The sequence below is a fragment of the Myotis lucifugus genome, unplaced genomic scaffold (assembly GCF_000147115.1).
Source record: "Myotis lucifugus unplaced genomic scaffold, Myoluc2.0 scaffold_231, whole genome shotgun sequence".
In the NCBI taxonomy this organism is placed as follows: domain Eukaryota; kingdom Metazoa; phylum Chordata; class Mammalia; order Chiroptera; family Vespertilionidae; genus Myotis; species Myotis lucifugus.
The window spans coordinates 1,153,569-1,171,104 of record NW_005871279.1 but is presented as its reverse complement, the minus strand read 5'-3'; the positions used below and the strand labels follow the sequence as shown (position 1 = coordinate 1,171,104).

The 17,536-nt window shown below is 41.9% G+C and overlaps 1 pseudogene; it reads left to right on the top strand.

The window, feature by feature from the left end:
- The window catches only part of LOC102425788, a 41,802-nt pseudogene extending 41,352 nt beyond the window's left edge, over positions 1-450 (top strand).
- Positions 451-17,536: the final 17,086 nt, after the last annotated feature.

Below are 17,536 nucleotides of genomic sequence, written 5' to 3'. Positions count from 1 at the left end.
ACCTCCTGCTCCATGCACGAATTTCGTGTCCCGGGCCTCTAGTCTATATATAAAAGCCTAAGCGACCATTCAACTGTTCAACCAGTCGCTATGACACGCACTGACCACCAGGGGGCAGATGCTCAATGCACAGTGGGCTCAGCTGACCAATGGGTGCCAGGCGCAGGGCTCATGGCTGGGGAGCGCAGCTGCAGCAACAGCGTGAGCCTCTCCGGCGGACACTCCCCCTGCATGTCCCTCCCCCATCCGGACCGGACCAGGATCGGGACCGACTGGGCGGAAGCCCACAGCAGCTTCTTGGTCATGGGCATGCTGGTATTGCCCTAGGACGACATCCGGAGACCACAGAGGAACGGCAGCAAGCCTACCAAGTGGCGGCAGCAGCAGGCACAGCAGGACTGGGATGAGCAGGCTCCTCCCTGTCGCTTTGCTCACTACTACATCCCTTGAGGGATGTTGGACTGCTGGTTTCGGCCAGATCCCCACAGGCCAGGCTGAGGGACCCCACCAGTGCACAAATCCATGCACCGTGCCTCTAGTATTACAGATTTATCCACTTTAAACCTGTATAACTTTATTAACCAATGTCACTCCAATAAATTCAATAAAAAATTTTTAAAAACCAAGCAAAAAAAAGGTGGCTACTAAAAGGCTAATTGGCAGGGAGCATGTAGAGTGTGGACAAAGGGATGAGTCATGAGTCAGATCCCAGGGTGGACAGAGCAGTACAATTCGAGAGCTCATCACACTACTCAGAACGGCTCACAATTTAAACTTATAAATTATTTATTTCCAGAAATTTCCACTTAATATTCCCAGAGTGTCATTACCAAGCAGGTAACTGAAATAACTGGAACTATAGACAAGGGGGGACTATTGTAAACCTGCAAGAGTGGAATCGCTTGCTGATGCCACCAGCGTTGCCATGTTAATTGCAGCCCTTTATTGCCAGTTTTTACATAAGAAAACCTATCCAATTCACCTTTGCAAGCTGACCAAATCATTGAATGATTGTCTCAAATCTTAAGCCAGATGTGGATAGAGGAATACAGTAGAAAAACTGGTGGAGAAATTTAAATTTTTACAAGGACGGAGCATGAATCACCTGCCCATAAAGTATGCCTTTTATGGAGTATCACATGTTTATCCAAAAGGCTGTTGTTTCCAGTCCATTCTGAAAGTGTTCCCCTGAATGTACTACCTGCAAACTACATCTGGAGACCTGACATTGATTTTTATATAAAAAGACTATAAATCACTGTAAAACATGCGAGGCCACTCAGTATAGCCCATGAAATACATATACATTTCCACGTAAGTTGACCAAGGAAGCATGATCAAGAATTTAATTTTGACTTGGAAAAAATCATTCCAGGGGAAGAAAATTTTTATTGTATCAGACTCCTTTTCAAAACAGCTGGAAACAATCCTGGCTCCATATTGTATAATTACAAAGTGAATCATAGAACTTTAGAATAAAAGCAATTTTATTGTCTCATTCAACCTCCTCATTTTAGGTGGGTGGGAAGAAGGCTGAATGACATTTCTACTTCATTTTTTACGTGCATTCCAAATTTTTGTTTACTTGTTATGGACATTTTTAGACATACGTACAGGTAGGGAGGCAAGGACAGTAAGTCCCATGTATGAGGACCAGTCATAACCATTTGAGTTGCCAATCTTTTAACCTCCTTATTTTCACATGAGGAATTCAAACCCAGAGAATTTACTTGCCCAAAGTCACTTAGTTATTTTGTTACTGATCTATGATTCCCTGAGTGAACGTTGTTCTAACTATCCCCATTCCCAAAATAGTGCATTTCCCACTCAGTCCCACATCTCTGGCCATTTGTTATACATGGATTCTATATTTATCACCACACACACACACACACACACACACTTGAATCAAAGGGATTTGTGATCAGGAAATCTATATGAAATGTCACCATTGTACCTCTCCATCATCAAGGAAAGAGCCAGAAGACTAAAGACTTCCTGGTCTGGACTGTGAGAACACATTGGCCAATTAAGCTATTCAAAATGCCTCTCTGTGGTCAGCAATAGGAAGTAGTTCTGGTGACTTGTACTAGAGCAATTTATCAACTACCTTCTCCAGATCCGGCTGAGAATGTTTAACACAAACCAAAATACAGTGTCCTGTTTTTTGCTACATCTACTATTTGCTTATTTTTAACACAGGAGAACTATGGAATCAAATCAAGTTTAAGCTGTATCATTGCAATTGTTTGTGAGTCTTGTGTTGTCCACCCCATTCTTTAAATTGAAACCAAACCTTTATGTGACATTCAGCAGGCAGCCAATAAAAGTAAGTCACTGGCCATCCTGCTCCATCAACATAGAATCCCTGTGTTTTGTTCCTAATCTTTTTCTTGCTCCCTTCTGTCCCAGTTTGATCCACCTTCCAACCCCTCTCTTGCCATTTGCACTCCATGACTAATTTTGTCTTAACCAATTTGGTAAGGAATGTGTCACATGAGGTCAAGGCAGTGTGTGTCCATGCCATGATTAAGGTCTGGGAAGCCATCACACCCTCCCAGGGAAACTTGGCTACCGCTGCTACTGGGTGATGCTTTTTCACTTAGACCAACCGAGAGCTCGCCTGATTCACAAATGTGAAGGTAAACAAATCATTATTTTCTAGTTTTACAACTGTTGAAGGTAATAGAGATACTTTCTGGCCCTTAATACTCATCTGATAACTTAGGTACAGCCTTAAAAATGGATTCCAACATGCTTATTAAAAGAAGTAATCTTGTTCATTTTCTTGCCAAGGAGTTCAAATTAGTAGTTTTGTTTCTCTTAAATGTATGTAATCATCTTTATATATAAAAGCCCAGCAACCATTATGGCGGAACAACCAGAACAACCAGAATGACCAGTGACTATGACGTGCACTGACCACCAGGGGGCAGATGCTCAATGCAGGAGCTGCCCCCTGGAGGTCAGTGTGCTCCCACAGCAGGAGCAGCCACTCAGAAGGCAGGTCCACAGCTGCTCAGTTGACCAGGATGAGCGGTGCTCCCACAGCGGGCGGGTGATCCCCGCAGGCCATACCCCCCCACCAGTGCACGAATCCACGCACCAGGCCTCTAGTATGTTCCAGTGACTTAAGGTAAAATTACCCAGAGTAATGTTTGCAGTAAAAGAAGACCTGCTTATCACTATCTCATGTTCTACAACCCAACCCTTTAAACATGAAGACACACTAATCTATTCATTCTTAGTCATTTTTTCCTTCTCTGACATCTACTGTTGAAGAGTAAATAAGTCAATAAAAAACATATGGTCAAGGCTCTAAAAAAAAAATACACTCGCCCATGTATAGGTAAGACATGGGTCTGGATGTATGGATGTGTGTTTGTGTGCATAGGTGAGTATGTGCACAGGCATGTGAGCGAGTGTGCACTCACGGGGGCATGGGTGCATATATATGTGTTTGGGAAGTATAGTTTGATTTCTATTGATTCATCCTCTCAAATTCCCAATCTACCCTGGTGTCAGCAACATGAGTTTAAATTGGTGGGTTCACGATTAGGAGCAGCATCTGCTGCTGAAGAGCAGAGCTAAGCTAACTAGTCCATATGGGAGCAAAAGGAAACAAAACTCGTTATCGTCATCTTGGTAACATTATGCTAATTACCTAATTAGGCTGCAACATAAATAGCTCATTAATCTCAGAAGAAAACCTTGTATCTTTCAAGTCTCAAAAGTTACCCTACCATTCAATTCTCTTCTCACCTTCAAATTCACCATCTAGCACTCCAATATCAACAAAATAAAACCTCATGAGAAGAGGGAGCTGATGAAGGAGAAATAATTTCTAAAGCTGGATACATAATCCTTTCTGCAATAAAGCAATACCCAAGCTAAACATCCTATTTAAAATCTCTATTTAAAAACTCTACAGTGCTCCTGATGCCTCGAATTTGAAATTTTAGTTATCTGGGGTTTTGTTTTTTTTTCTTTTCCTCTACTCCATATCTAGCCAGTCTTTAAATCTTGCCAACTTTTTCCATATAAAATTTCTTCAATGCATTCTTCAATGCATTCATTTCTCTAAAAGAAAATTATGTGATTAAAGTAGTTTTACTGAAAATGCTCATTGTTTAATATTAAAAGGGGGAGGAGTGTATATTTCTAATTATTTCTTAATTACCTTTAAATTTTTCTTGTGTAGGAAAAAAGACTAGCAGGAAAAACATCAAAATCATAATCTCTGTCTCTAGAGCAGTGATGGCGAACCTTTTGAGCTCGGCGTGTCAGCATTTTGAAAAACCCTAACTTAACTCTGGTGCCGTGTCACATATAGAAATTTTTTGATATTTGCAACCATAGTAAAACAAAGACTTATATTTTTGATATTTATTTTATATATTTAAATGCCATTTAACAAAGAAAAATCAACCAAAAAAATGAGTTCGCGTGTCACCTCTGACACGCGTGTCATAGGTTCGCCATCACTGCTCTAGAGGGAGGTGACAGATGATTTTTCTTTACACTTTTCTGTACTTTCAAAATTCTCTCCAAATGAGGATTTATTACTTTATACTATTTTTAAAACTATCTTAAAGAAAGAAAAATGCATTTGTTCAGCCCTTCCTTTGGGTTCACATTAATGTTGCACCATTAATCAGGCAATGTCCCTAAAAGGGGCAACTCAGGAAGACTAGCAATCTCTTCTTTTTTCCAATCAGTCGTGTTCAATTTTGTGTGTAAATGGCTGTTTGCAAGGCCCCACAAATTTGAATTGCTGTAAAACTTACTGATTTAAGATTATTAACAGGTTGTAAACATTTATAAAAGAAGTGTAGAGGAATCCTATATATGAAGCACGTGGCCCATAAACACAATACGTGGTCACTTCAAAAACAATGCACTCAGAACTAGTGGGGAGTAGAGGTGTCATTCTCAAATGAGAATTGAAAATGAACAATTGCATTACCTTTCTGAGGCCAACAACAAGCACTCAAGAGTAAAGCCAGGAATAAGTTTGTAAAATGGACGCCTGCCACCAGAAGTAATGCCTGTAAACATAAAATGGATTTATTTTTTTAAATATATTTTTATTGATTTCATAGAGGAAGGGAGAGGGAGAGAGAAATAGAAACATCAGTGATGAGAGAGAATCATTGATTGGCTGCCTCCTGCACACCCTCTACTGGGGATTGAGCCTGCAACCTGGTCATGTGCCCTTGACCGGAATCAAACCCAGGACCCTTCAGTCTGCAGGCTGATGCTCTATCCACTGAGCCACAAATCAGTATCTAATTGCTGGCATAAAAAAATGACTGTCATTGCATTTTGTTGCTCTTCATTTTTTATGCCAGCAATTAGATACTGATTTGTGTTCACTTTTCAATACGATACCCAGAGGTTATTATTACAAGGCAGAATTATGTGCATATATGGAATGTTTTCCGTTGCATTTCAAAGGCTGCATAGCTTAATAGCAATTTTAGAATTGAGAAACTAGCTGAGAAACTCAGTGGCCAGCACCACAGGCTACCCCCCTGGGAAACAGGCACCCCTGTGTCATTGCATGTGACCATTCCTTGCCCTCCGCTCCCAGCCTCAGCCAGGCTCTCCCAACTGCCTTCTGCTGCTGCAGGCACAGGCAGCACCGGGGAGATTCTTGTCTCTAGGGAATCATTTAAACCTGGAAGCAAAGATGGAAATTTCCTCACAAGGAAGGCCCCCCTGCTAGAGTGTCCCTTTGCTCTCTGATGTCTTCTCCCTTCTCCTTCCTAGACGCCTCCATCCCAGACCCTGACTTAAGCCTCAGAGCTCCTGTGTGAGACCCCTGCATTCTGCAGCAGCTTGTGGTTCTCACTGACTTTACTTCTGAAACATCTGCCTTCGACTTGCCTGCCTTGGTGCTGACCTCCGCCCACCCTGATTTCAAACCATTGTCCACAGCTTAGTTACTAGCTTTTCTAGCGCCTCTTGCCCACTCCTCCGCCCACTGCCACCGGTGTCTCAGCGTGGTTAACTGGAGACCACGTCCCTGATCCCTTCCAGGGTCTCCTTGCCCAAGCCCCCGACCCTGGTCACCATCATCCAGCAATAAACACGATTCCGACTCCTTTGGGGAAGCTTACTTCAAACACTGGCCAGCAGTGTTGCAAGTCTGCTTTCAGCACAGCCTGCTTCCCCTTCTCTCTCGGCGCCCACTCAGCCGATGCTGAGGACCTCTCCGGTCTTTGTTTTCCACTCTGCACCATTCTAGAACGCTTTCAGGGAACAGGTGTTGGGAGACCCAGAGAGCATGAGCTCTTAGGTCACCATATCCAGGAAGGAAAGAGATAAAGCACTGGGTAACCTGAAATAATCAGGTGACTTTTCATGACGCAAATTTACCCACATTTACTTTTACGTCTTGGTTAGCCAAATATGGAAGCTATTTTACATTCTCCAAACCCAGATTAGGTAAGAGTGGGAGGAAACCTGCCTACCTGTCAGGAAGACACAAAATGTTACCCTAGGTAAGCGAGGGTTGCCTGTTCACGTGGTTTTCAACAATTCCTGAATCACATGGGACACCCAAACAAGTTGTGGGCCTAAGACAGGCACGTGAATGAGAACAACAATTTCTTTACAAAAAATTTACTCCTTTGGGAGTGTAAACCTGATAAAAATATTGTAGACCAGCTGATTTTATTTGGTGTTCATCTGAGAGTGTCTGGTTTGGGGCTGAGAGGAAAGATGTATTGTTCATCGGCCACCTCTCCACCAGCCACCTGAACAACCGGTTGTCCTCGCAGCCTGTTTGCAGCGCTCATCCCAACATGCTCTCCGCCTCTTGGCGCTCTGCTGCGCAGCCTCAGACACAGGCTCTCTGGGGAGGTGCTGACTCTGAAGCCCAGACGCTGAGCTCACAGAGTGACCATGAGTACACACGAGTCACCATGGCCAGGGGAGGAGAGGATGCCAGAGCTAGACGCCATCAGCAGCTCAAAACATGCAGAGGCACAAGGAGGCCCATTAAGGGGAGGGGCCGAGTAGAGACACAAAGTGTACCCAACAACACAAAACACCTCCCTCCCCGCTGGTGGCTGAAGCAGAAGTTTGGTTTCCAGGCCTGGCTGGCATATGAGTTCTGTATGACATGGTCTAGATTTGGGCAAGTAGATTAATACTAGAAAATCAAGGTTCATGACCACCTCTCTTGGCCAGAATTACTATATTTTCCAGTCTCCTAGATAATAAAGGGAAACGCCAAGTGGGAAAGTTCTCAACATATCCTACTTCCTGTTTCTGTGCCTGAGGAACAGTCTTATGACCTGGGACTGGGAATATTACCTCCCCCTTTAAATCATATAAAAGTCGAGGGGTTAAAAACATTATGTTTTGGTGCATATTTTTTGTTGATAAAAGAAAATCTCAACAGCGAATCTTGTAGGTAATACAGCAGGTCCTTGAATAACATCACTTTATTATAACGTTGATGAGATGCCATAGGAATTTAACACTTGTTTATATCAGCCTCTGGTAGTGTCGGTTTTGTTACATGTTACAGTGGGGCCTTGACTTACGAGTGACCCGACTAAGGAGTTTTTTGAGATACCAGCTGTCTCTCGGCCGATTTTTTGCATTGAGTTGATAGAGTAATTTGAGTTAACGAGCTCCTTAACGAGCTCGGTCTCGGAACGAATTAAACTTGTAAGTCAAGGCCCCACTGTAATTAGTTACAGAACCTATTGACTGCATTAACCAAGGACTTACTGTAATTTAACCCAACCTCGGCTCCAAATTGAACAGTATTGAGGACAAAATTTTTTAAGGCAATTAAATAAAAACCCTGGATCAACTGAATTGCAAATTAACATGTTTGTCTCTGCCAGTTAGGTTGCCATGTAACCCTCATCCTCCCCCAGTGGTTCCTGAAACAGAGAGCAAGGATCTGGCCCTCACTTTACGGGCTGCCACGGCATCCCAAGCAGGGGTCGCTGTGAGGTCCTGACATGAGCTTGTACAGACTCGCAGTGGGTCACGGGAGAGGGACAAGAAGAAATGCTTAAATGCCGTCAGTCAGTGTGACTCCAACCTGGTCACTGAAGAAATGCCATCAGAGCCAGTGTTTTAATAACATGTTCACTAATGAACAGAATCCTACTCTCTCCATCTCGGTTTAATAAACTGAGATGAATCGCCTGATTTTATAGAACTTTCTAAACTATCAATTTTGTATTTTAAGTCAAAATTAATGTCAGACTGTCCTCAGAAGAGAGTCATGTTCATTAATGGAAAATCTGTTTAAGCTTGCAGCTCTGCAATTCCAAGTTAAATTCTGATTTTGAAGCATCACTGGCAAATCTGAAAGTAAAACAAGAAAAAATGAAGCAATGGAAAATTTCCCCTGGCTCACAGCGTTGAACAGAAGGTATTTCCAATTCTCCACATGTGTTTTAGAGCTTTCTTTTAATGAGGAAGAGATCATTCTACTACTGTCATGGAGAGCACTTCGTAAGGAAGAGAAACTTCTCTAGAAATAAGTTGTCTTTGGGTTTACGTTTCTAAAACAAACAGGCAGCGTTTTAAGGGCCAATTCCAACCTAACAGTCTCCTTATGTAGATACTTTGAAGTATTATTTGCCTTGGAAATAGATCACGAAATCCATTTTCCCGGAGAAACTGCAACATGAATTACTGATTAATTATTTCTTTCAAGTGAAATTGTCACTAAATGTTAGGAAGAGACCTAGATGCTCATTGCATCTGTAGCTTTCCAAATCCAAATAGTATTTAAAAAGTAAAGGTAAAGAACCAGGCTTTCTTTCATTTAGATCATTAACTTCCTCTCTTTTATAGTAAATAAGGTATTGGGATATCAGAAAGCACAAATTATTTGAAGAAAAACAATTATTGCACAAAAGCTTTCTGTATACATTTTTTGTTGTTGTTAATCCTCACCTGAGGATATTTTTCCATTGGTTTTTAGAGACAGTGGAACGGAGGGAGAAACACAGAGAGAGAGAGAAATGTAGATGTGAGAGAGATACATCAATCGGTTGCATCCGGCACACACACACACACACACACACACACACACACACCGACCTGGGGCTGGGGATCAAGCCTGCGGCTGAAGTACATGCCCTGGGCCCAAATCAAACCCCGGACCCTTCAGTCTGCAGGCCAACGCTCTATCCACTGACCCAAACCAACCAGGGTTGTGTTAGGTTTTTAAAAGTAGAAAAGTGGTGTTCATGCTAAAATTAGAAAAGCAGAGAGAGGGGCATCTTAAACAATAATCGCTAATAGAAAATTAGAAACTAAACCAATATGTTGTCGAATAATTACAATTTCATTTTTCCTCTAACTTGGAAAATTTTCTCATCTGTTTTATTTTTCTGTACCTTCCATGGAAAAGCGATTTAAAATCTAAGTCCGAAATGGGTTTCCGTCATTCATTATAGCAGAGAAAGTATTTAACATTTGTTTTGCTGCCACACAAACCTTTGATGGTCTCGCAGCAGCAGTGTCATCCTCATGGAGTATCTGGGAATTATCTGACACCAAGCAAAAGTATATCTGTTCCCAGCAGCGTGGAGCCAAATGGATGCTTCCACGGACAGGCGTGCCTCATCTCACTGCACTTCGCTTTATTGCAGGTCACAGGTGTTGCATTTTTTTACAGATTGAAGGTAAGGCCCTCCACCAGCAAAAACAGTGGTTCTCAACCTTGGCTGCACATTAGAATCACCTGGGAATCTTTTTAAAATCCTGGCCCCACCCCATAACAAAGAAACAGAATTTCCGGAGGATGAGGCCCAGAAATCAGGATTTTAAAAAGATTCCCAGGTGATTCTAATGTGCAGCCAAGGTTGAGAACCACTGAGCAAAAAGATTTCAAGTTCCTTTATTGAGAGACGTGTTTATTGCGGTGTCCTGAAACCAAGCGGCAGTGCCTCCGAGGTGCGCCTGTGCCTACATCACGGTAATGGGGTTCCCGGCTGGAGGGCCCTGGCGTGCAGTCCGCTCTGCGGGGCCCTTCCTTGGGAGCACAGGGAGCCTGCCACTCTGCCAGGACCGAGTTACAAAAACGAGAAGACAAGCAACTTCCCCCGAGTGCTAAACCTGGGGAAACTGAGGGGAAGTCCTGAAATCGGTTTCTGCTGTGTACAGGACAAACATAATAAAGAACTTTCAAAAAAGATAAAGACGGAAACTTAAATAAAGCTGACAGGTATAACCAATTACTCATCCTTCTTTTTGGTAGGTTTTTTTTTTTCTTTTTAAGAAATGGAAGAACTGTGTAACTATTTTATTCTGTGCCACACAATAAATTAACAAAGAATAAAGTCACTGTTCAAAAACTGTTCTGTAAGATTAAACGATGCTGACTATTGTATCATACTCCCAGCTCTGTCAACAGAAAGTCAAATGTTTGTCCTACAAACCCACAGGTCTCCAGAGTTCCCGTCGCCCCTCCCCCGCAGCACCTGAAGCTTGTGTCTACCACCCTAGTAGCGTCCCCCACTCTATTCATCTTCACCTCACCTTCCGCTGTGGTTAAGAAACTCAGACAGGTTACTACATCTGGCTGTAGCAGTCCGTACTTTCTGACCAGTTTTTGTAAAATGCTTTCTACTTTATAATTCATGAATTACTCAATGAAATATGATGGATATTAATGGACCTGATCTCTTGAAACACTTAGGGCTATTTTTAAATCTTTGTCAACCACTTCTTTCTCAGTTTGGAAACCACTCATAGTGAGACAGGAGAAGTTAGGTAGATCGGGGCGGGACCATGGGAGGAGGAAGTGAAACCTGGACCCCAGCTAGACGGAGTTACTAAGACACCCCAACTGGGCGGGGAAGAAGGGTGCGTATGAGAGGCATGAACCTTAAAATGTATGGATATTGCCAAGACAGACAGCTTGCAGATAACCAATCAGGAACTAACAAGCATATATACAAAAAAGAACGTACAGTGGGGCCTTGACTTATGAGTTTAATTCATTCCCAGACCGAGCTTGTTAAGGAGCTCATTAACTCAAATTACTCTATCAACTCAATGCAAAAAATTGGCCGAGAGACAGCTGGTATCTCAAAAAACTCGTTAGTCAGGGCACTCATAAGTCAAGGCCCCACTGTACTTCCTTCTTCCACCCCCCTCCCTCAGGGGCTGTGCAGTGCACAATGGATACCTGACAAGTGAACACACCCCCTTCGCCCACGTGGCTTATGGCCACTTGGGCCTCCACACATGGACTATTTAGGCTTTAATTCGCTTGGATACTAAACTACTCCCGACTGTAACATGGAAAGGAGGCTCTGGACACTGGGCTGCTCCTGAATCCCAGCTGCACCTTTTCCAGGACTGGCTTCTCCCAGTAAACTTCAATTCCATTAATCATTTTTGTCCGCGACTTCATTCTTTGATTTTCACAAGACAAAGAACTTGAACTCAAATCACCCACATTTTTGGTTTCAATAGGTCCACCTAATTTGCTCCTGGATACAAAACAATCATTTGCTGGATAGTCATAAAATGGATATCTACATATGTCCCATTATCTAAAGCCAATTGAACCTATATATATAAAAGCCTAAGTGACCACTATGACATGCACTGACCACCAGGAGGCAGACGCTCAACACAGGAGCTGTCCCCTGGTGGTCAGTGCACTCCCACAGCCAACCTCCCACCCAGTCAACCTCCCGCGGTCCCTGCCCCCGGCTGGCTGGCCCTGCCCTGACCAGGAATGTGCAAAACGGCCCAAATTGGCCCTAATCACTGGCCAGGCCAAGGCACCCCACCCATGCACAAATTCGTGCACCAGGCCTCTAGTTAATAATAATTGTAGACAAATTCTGCATCAAGCATTCTTTAGTTTTGTTATAGGCACCTCTCACCAACACCAGAGAAGTGTTACTGGACAGGACAGCCCCTGAGACAGTGTAGAGGGCTGTCCCCAACCTTGATCCTTGTCTTCTCATATAAATGAATTTATATGAGAGACCTGTATTGCGTTGTGAAAAGCAATTAAAGCATGCACCTTTATTGAAAAAGCAAAACAGGCAAACCTACACATCTGGCTTATGAAGCACAGACAGGCTCTTGGCTAATCTGAAGAGCAAGTTGGGTGGTTTCTGAGGTGTTAATATACCCACCTGTCTATATGTCTCAAATTCCTCTGCTTAATATTTTGGTGCAGATTAATTCTCAAGGTCCCTTTTCTTCACTTTGTTGTGTCCTTCCCAGAATTCATGAGAAGCACCTGGCAACTTTATCTTGCCAGGCCTTGAGACTGCTGGCTTCTCTGCTTAGGGAGTAAAACTGCCCTTTTTTCCTCTCCCTTTTCCTCTCCCTATCTGCATTCTCTCTGTAGGGAGGTTTTTTAACCATTTTCTCTCTGGTCCTTGGCTGGGGCAGATATTGGTTTGTTAGTTACAAGCTGGTTGCAAATTACCCACACTGTTTGCCCTTGTTTTAACTTCCCTGTCTCAGTTTGCCCTGGAATCCTGTATCAGTTTCATGAATAAAGATGAGCAAGACATGGCCCCCAACATCAAAGAACTCAGTTTAGTGGAAAGTAAGTGACATAAATAAAAAATTATAGCACAGCCTTGGTGAATAATGGAATGGAAGCATGTACATGATACAGAAAAAGCCATAAAAAAAGCAGTTTTTGTGGGTTTTATGAGGTTCTTTCAAAGACCCTCCTGCCAAAAATATGCATCTTCTTCCCCAAACCTGCCATGGTATGTGCAATATTAACAATGAGAGTTATTCATTTCAAAAAAATAAGATATTTCCAGAAAGCCCACACACCATATTGGTCTTACTTAGAAAAATGTAATTTCTTAACAACTATTACTATATCAGCACAGATTTATTTGTACTTTAAAAAATGGGACACAAAATATGTGTATTTTGGTGAGAAGATAATTTAAAGGTTAGTTCATGGGACACAGCCCATCAAGGACCAGCTGAGATGGGACATATGCAGAAGGAGCTCAACAGTAGACCAGCATGGGGAGGGCATGAGCCAAGAGTGAGTAGGGCTTGTCCTGACCAGAATTATTCAAAACAGTGTTATTACTCACTGTTTCTCCTAAACTTAAGTCACTAATTAATCAATCAACAGGTATTTATTAGACACATTTCTCCCACTTTGTGTTTTTATAATACAGTCTTGGAGTTAAATCAAGACCACCCTCCTCTTTACTGATTTAGGATTTTCACACCCCCTATTGCCAGCAAGACATCACACAAGCGCAGGAAGGAAGAAAAGTGAAAACTGAAGTTTCTGATGTTGACGCTTAGGTAAGTGGCAGCTGATTTTCCTTTTGCCCTCCCCAGCAAGATTGCTTTAGGTTGCTCTGAGCATATTGGTCTCCTCTGTTCTCATTAGACAGCTCACCACTTCCTTCTCTCATTCCAGGGCTGCTGGTTCTCACTACCCCCTAATGTTCCTTTAATCAACTCCATCAGTTTTCTTTCCATCCCTGCCTTAAGCAGACGAGGGGGAAAATGAAAGTTTCTAAGAGTTTAAAAGAGTAAAGTTCAAGAAAGGCTAAACGATGACTGCATCATTAATTATCAACAAAATTCAAGGCAACAATTGGGCTCTAGATTTGTCTCCAGTTCCCCTACATCCTCACTACACAAAAATTAATCAAAGCCAGATGGGAGGGGTTAGGTGAGAAAGGTGAAGGGATTAAGAAGAATCACCAGTTATAAAAACAGTCATGGGTTTGTTAAGTACAGCATAGGGAGCACAGTCAATAATCCTATATAATAAAAGTCTAATATGCAAATAAACCAAACAGCGGAATGATAGGTCACTATGACACGCACTGACCACCAGGGGGCAGATGCTCAACATAGGAGTTCCCCCTGGTGGTCAGTGCACTCCTACAGGGGAAGTGTCGCTCAGCCAGAAGCCGGGCTCACAGCTGGCAAGCACAGTTGCAGTGGTGGGAGCCTCTCCTGCCTCTGAGGCAGTGCTAAGGACCCCTTGGGGGATGTCTGCCTGCCAGCTTAGGCCTGCTCCCCAGATGTCCACCTAAGCTGGCAGGCGACATCCCCTGAGGGATCCCAGACTGCAAGAGGGCACGGGGCAGACTGAGGGACCTCCCCCCCTCCCCATTGCACAAATTTCATGCACCGGGCCTCTAGTATTGTAATAACTATGTATAGACCAAGTGGGTACTAGACTTGTCAGGGTGATCACTTTGTAAGTAACATATCTAATCACTGCATTGTACACTTGAAATTAATATAATATTCTATGTCAACTGTAATTTAATTTTTTATTTTTAAAAAATCAAATAAATAAAATATACTTTTAAAAGATTAATCAAAGAATGATTTTCATTTTTATACCATGCTCACATTGTATCTTTGAGTGGTAATTACAACTCAACTGTTGCTACAATCCACGATGTTTTTTCTAATTAACAAAAAAAATGTAGGCGAGGTTCTTGAAAGAGAAGTTTATTAATAATGAAAATGGCACAATTATATACATGAGAAGGAAAGACCCTTTTACATACGTAAAGGCTTCTACATTTTTTACTTATAATTAGCTAACATTAAGACTAAAGCACTTCCAAACAACAGTACAGTAGCATGAACTTATCTGATCCATAGTTTAGATAAAACATCATTATAAACAAGATAAAAAAAGAAAGATCTTTCATTATATCCCATATTGAACATGATCACTTCAGAAACATCACAAAGTCCTGATACATACATAATTATACCTTTATTCTTTGATGTCCTGGTTATTTTTTCCTAATTATGCCCTTAATCTCTGAAAAAATAATTAAAAATCGCTGAGGGGGAAAAGCCAGGAGAAGGGATCACTGAGTCTAGTCTGTAGTGGTACACTGCGCGAGTGAGGGGAGCCGCTTACTCTGTCTTATTAACTCGTAGGAGTACTGTAAGGTTGTATAAAATGCATGCGTCACGGACATCCCCAGGCAGATCCTCATCATCTATCACTTTTGGTTCCCTTCCACCTCCCCACCTCCAGCCGGGATCCGTTGTAGAACACAATGCATTTCATTGATTTGAGGATTGTGACCTTCACATCTTTTTTCTGCATCTATTATGCACTTGGGAATAGAATGAGCCAAGATCCTTGACTCTTGCAGCTGGATGGTAAACGAGGAAGGCTGCCCCACCTATTCCTTCTGGTAATTGTGAAAAACATTTTTTTTAAATTTGACCCATATTTTTCTTGGCTAAAATGTCTCAATTTAATAAAGATGGGTTATTCTCCTAAATCAGCTATTTCCTTATGGAATAACTATGTTGCCTTCACTTCCCATTTCAAAATGAAAACTCAATTCACAGGCTGGTAGATGTGAAAATATCCATTATAGAAAACATGGGAATGACACCAAGATATAGTACCAGCTGCTGAAAAATCATGAAGTGGAAGGCAAACTTATAAAACAAGCATCTAAATGAATAATTAGATTAGGTATCATATTTGAGCCAACATAGTTTTAGAGCCTACAAAGAATATTTGTGCAATTTCCATCTTTTTTTTCTGAAGTAATATTAAGTCAGGGTTGTTTAACTACATTACAATTCATTCTGTGGTTTAAAAAAGAAAAGAAAAAGAGGTGGGGGAGGTGGAGAGCTGCCAACCCATAGTGACTAGACTGCAGAAGAAAGAAGAAAGAATAAAATCAGGTAAAGTAAATGGGACTTTAGGGCACATGAATGTGAACAAATACCCTTAAAACATTGCCATGATGGAAATGGAATCCTATTTATCAAATAAATTCTTTTCCCAGAGCCCAGGAAAATAAGAATCATGTATAGACACTCGATTATAAAGGCTATATGGGTTATAAGACTCCAAAGCACCTTATAAATTTCCTAAAAGTTTGAGTTATATACCATGCACTGTTAGTGCTAACTTGTATTTTACTGTTTTCAAATAAGGTGATGGTCTTACTGAATATTATATTGCTAGGTCAATGAGAATGTTCTAATAATCAGAACATTTTATTCCTCAGTCACACAGCCTAAAGAGGGAGTTTAGCCTCATACTTCTAAATGACTTCGTGCCATTAAATTACCTTGGGAGTTGCTGTTTTAAAAAGAAGCTCTCTTTCTATGAAACTGGGTTTTTAAATTTTGTTTGTTTGTTCATTTGTGGGATTTTTTAGACTCTACATATAAGTGAAACCATATGATATTTGTCTTTCTCTGTCTGACTTATTTCCCTGAGCATAATGCCTGCTGAAGGGAATGCAGTAGGTAACATTGGGATAAGTTTACACGGAGACAGATGATTACTGGAATTAAAAATGTCAAATCGCTATATTGTAGACTTAAAACTAGTATGACTAATGTAACATTGTGTACCGACTGTACTTAAGGTAAAAACTCTTTCTGGGTCATCTGACCTGTGAGACTGAGTGCTCCTTTACCCTTCACTTTGAACATCAGTGGATCTCCGGCGAAAGCTGCTTCTCCGATCTGCCCGCCTGCGGTTCAGCTACAGCGAAGGCGGGGCACCAGGCTTCATTCCTGGACTGTGCGCGCCTCCAGTCTCTCCCTGGTGGTTAGGGCTTCCTTTATTCTTCCATGTTATAGGGGTGGGACAGATACTCATGGGGAGCTAAGTAATTTGCTCGCACATGAAAAGGTCACACAAAAGAAAATCAGAGACAGAGACCTGTCAGATTCTCCAGTGCCCACTTCCTGCCTGGCCTGCGGGAGACAGCAGCCCTCCTCAGCTCGGGCTCTGCCTCTCCTACGTGCTGCCCGCGGTGACCGGCTCTAATCTCCCTTCACGTCCACCTCGCACTCTGATGGCAAGCTGACATTCCACAGATAAGTTTAGGGGAAACTTTTTAAAGCTAAACAGAAACCTTCAGAAGTTTTACAAATAAAATTAAGCGTTTAGTAGTGACAAATGTCATTAACATTTATCAATTACCTTTCAAATGGACCCAGCAAAAAATGTCCCAGCAATGGCCTGTACCTATGCTGCAGTCATAGAGAACTCATTATGTAGATAGGGAATGAAAAGAAATACTGAGATATGGGAACTGCTTTCACACGCGCGCACACACACACACACACACACACACACACACACACACACACCTTGTTATCATGTGTACTTTGCAAAATACCTGCCTATCTTCAAGGCTTTCAGCAGCTTTACTGTGGCATGTACTCAGCCCAGATATTTTGTTTAGTTTTGAGAGTCCTCATAATGAGTGAAATTGGCAGTCATCAAGTGAAGAAAAAAATAATAAGTGAATCAAGTATTTTATCTTATGGTCACTCTATCCCTGGTCAAAAAGAAATCAAAATGTTCCAGACTGTTTTTGGCAAACATGGAGACATTGTAACATAAAATACCTGTATCAATAATAACTCATGTGCCGATGCAATTTAATATTAATAGTGATGATTATTTGGCCCTCCCCTCTCTTTGTCCAAAGGGACCTGTTCAAAAACATGCTACAGAGAAAGTGGGCAATTACTAATTCAGGTAAAATTTATATAATATGTGGACTTTTCC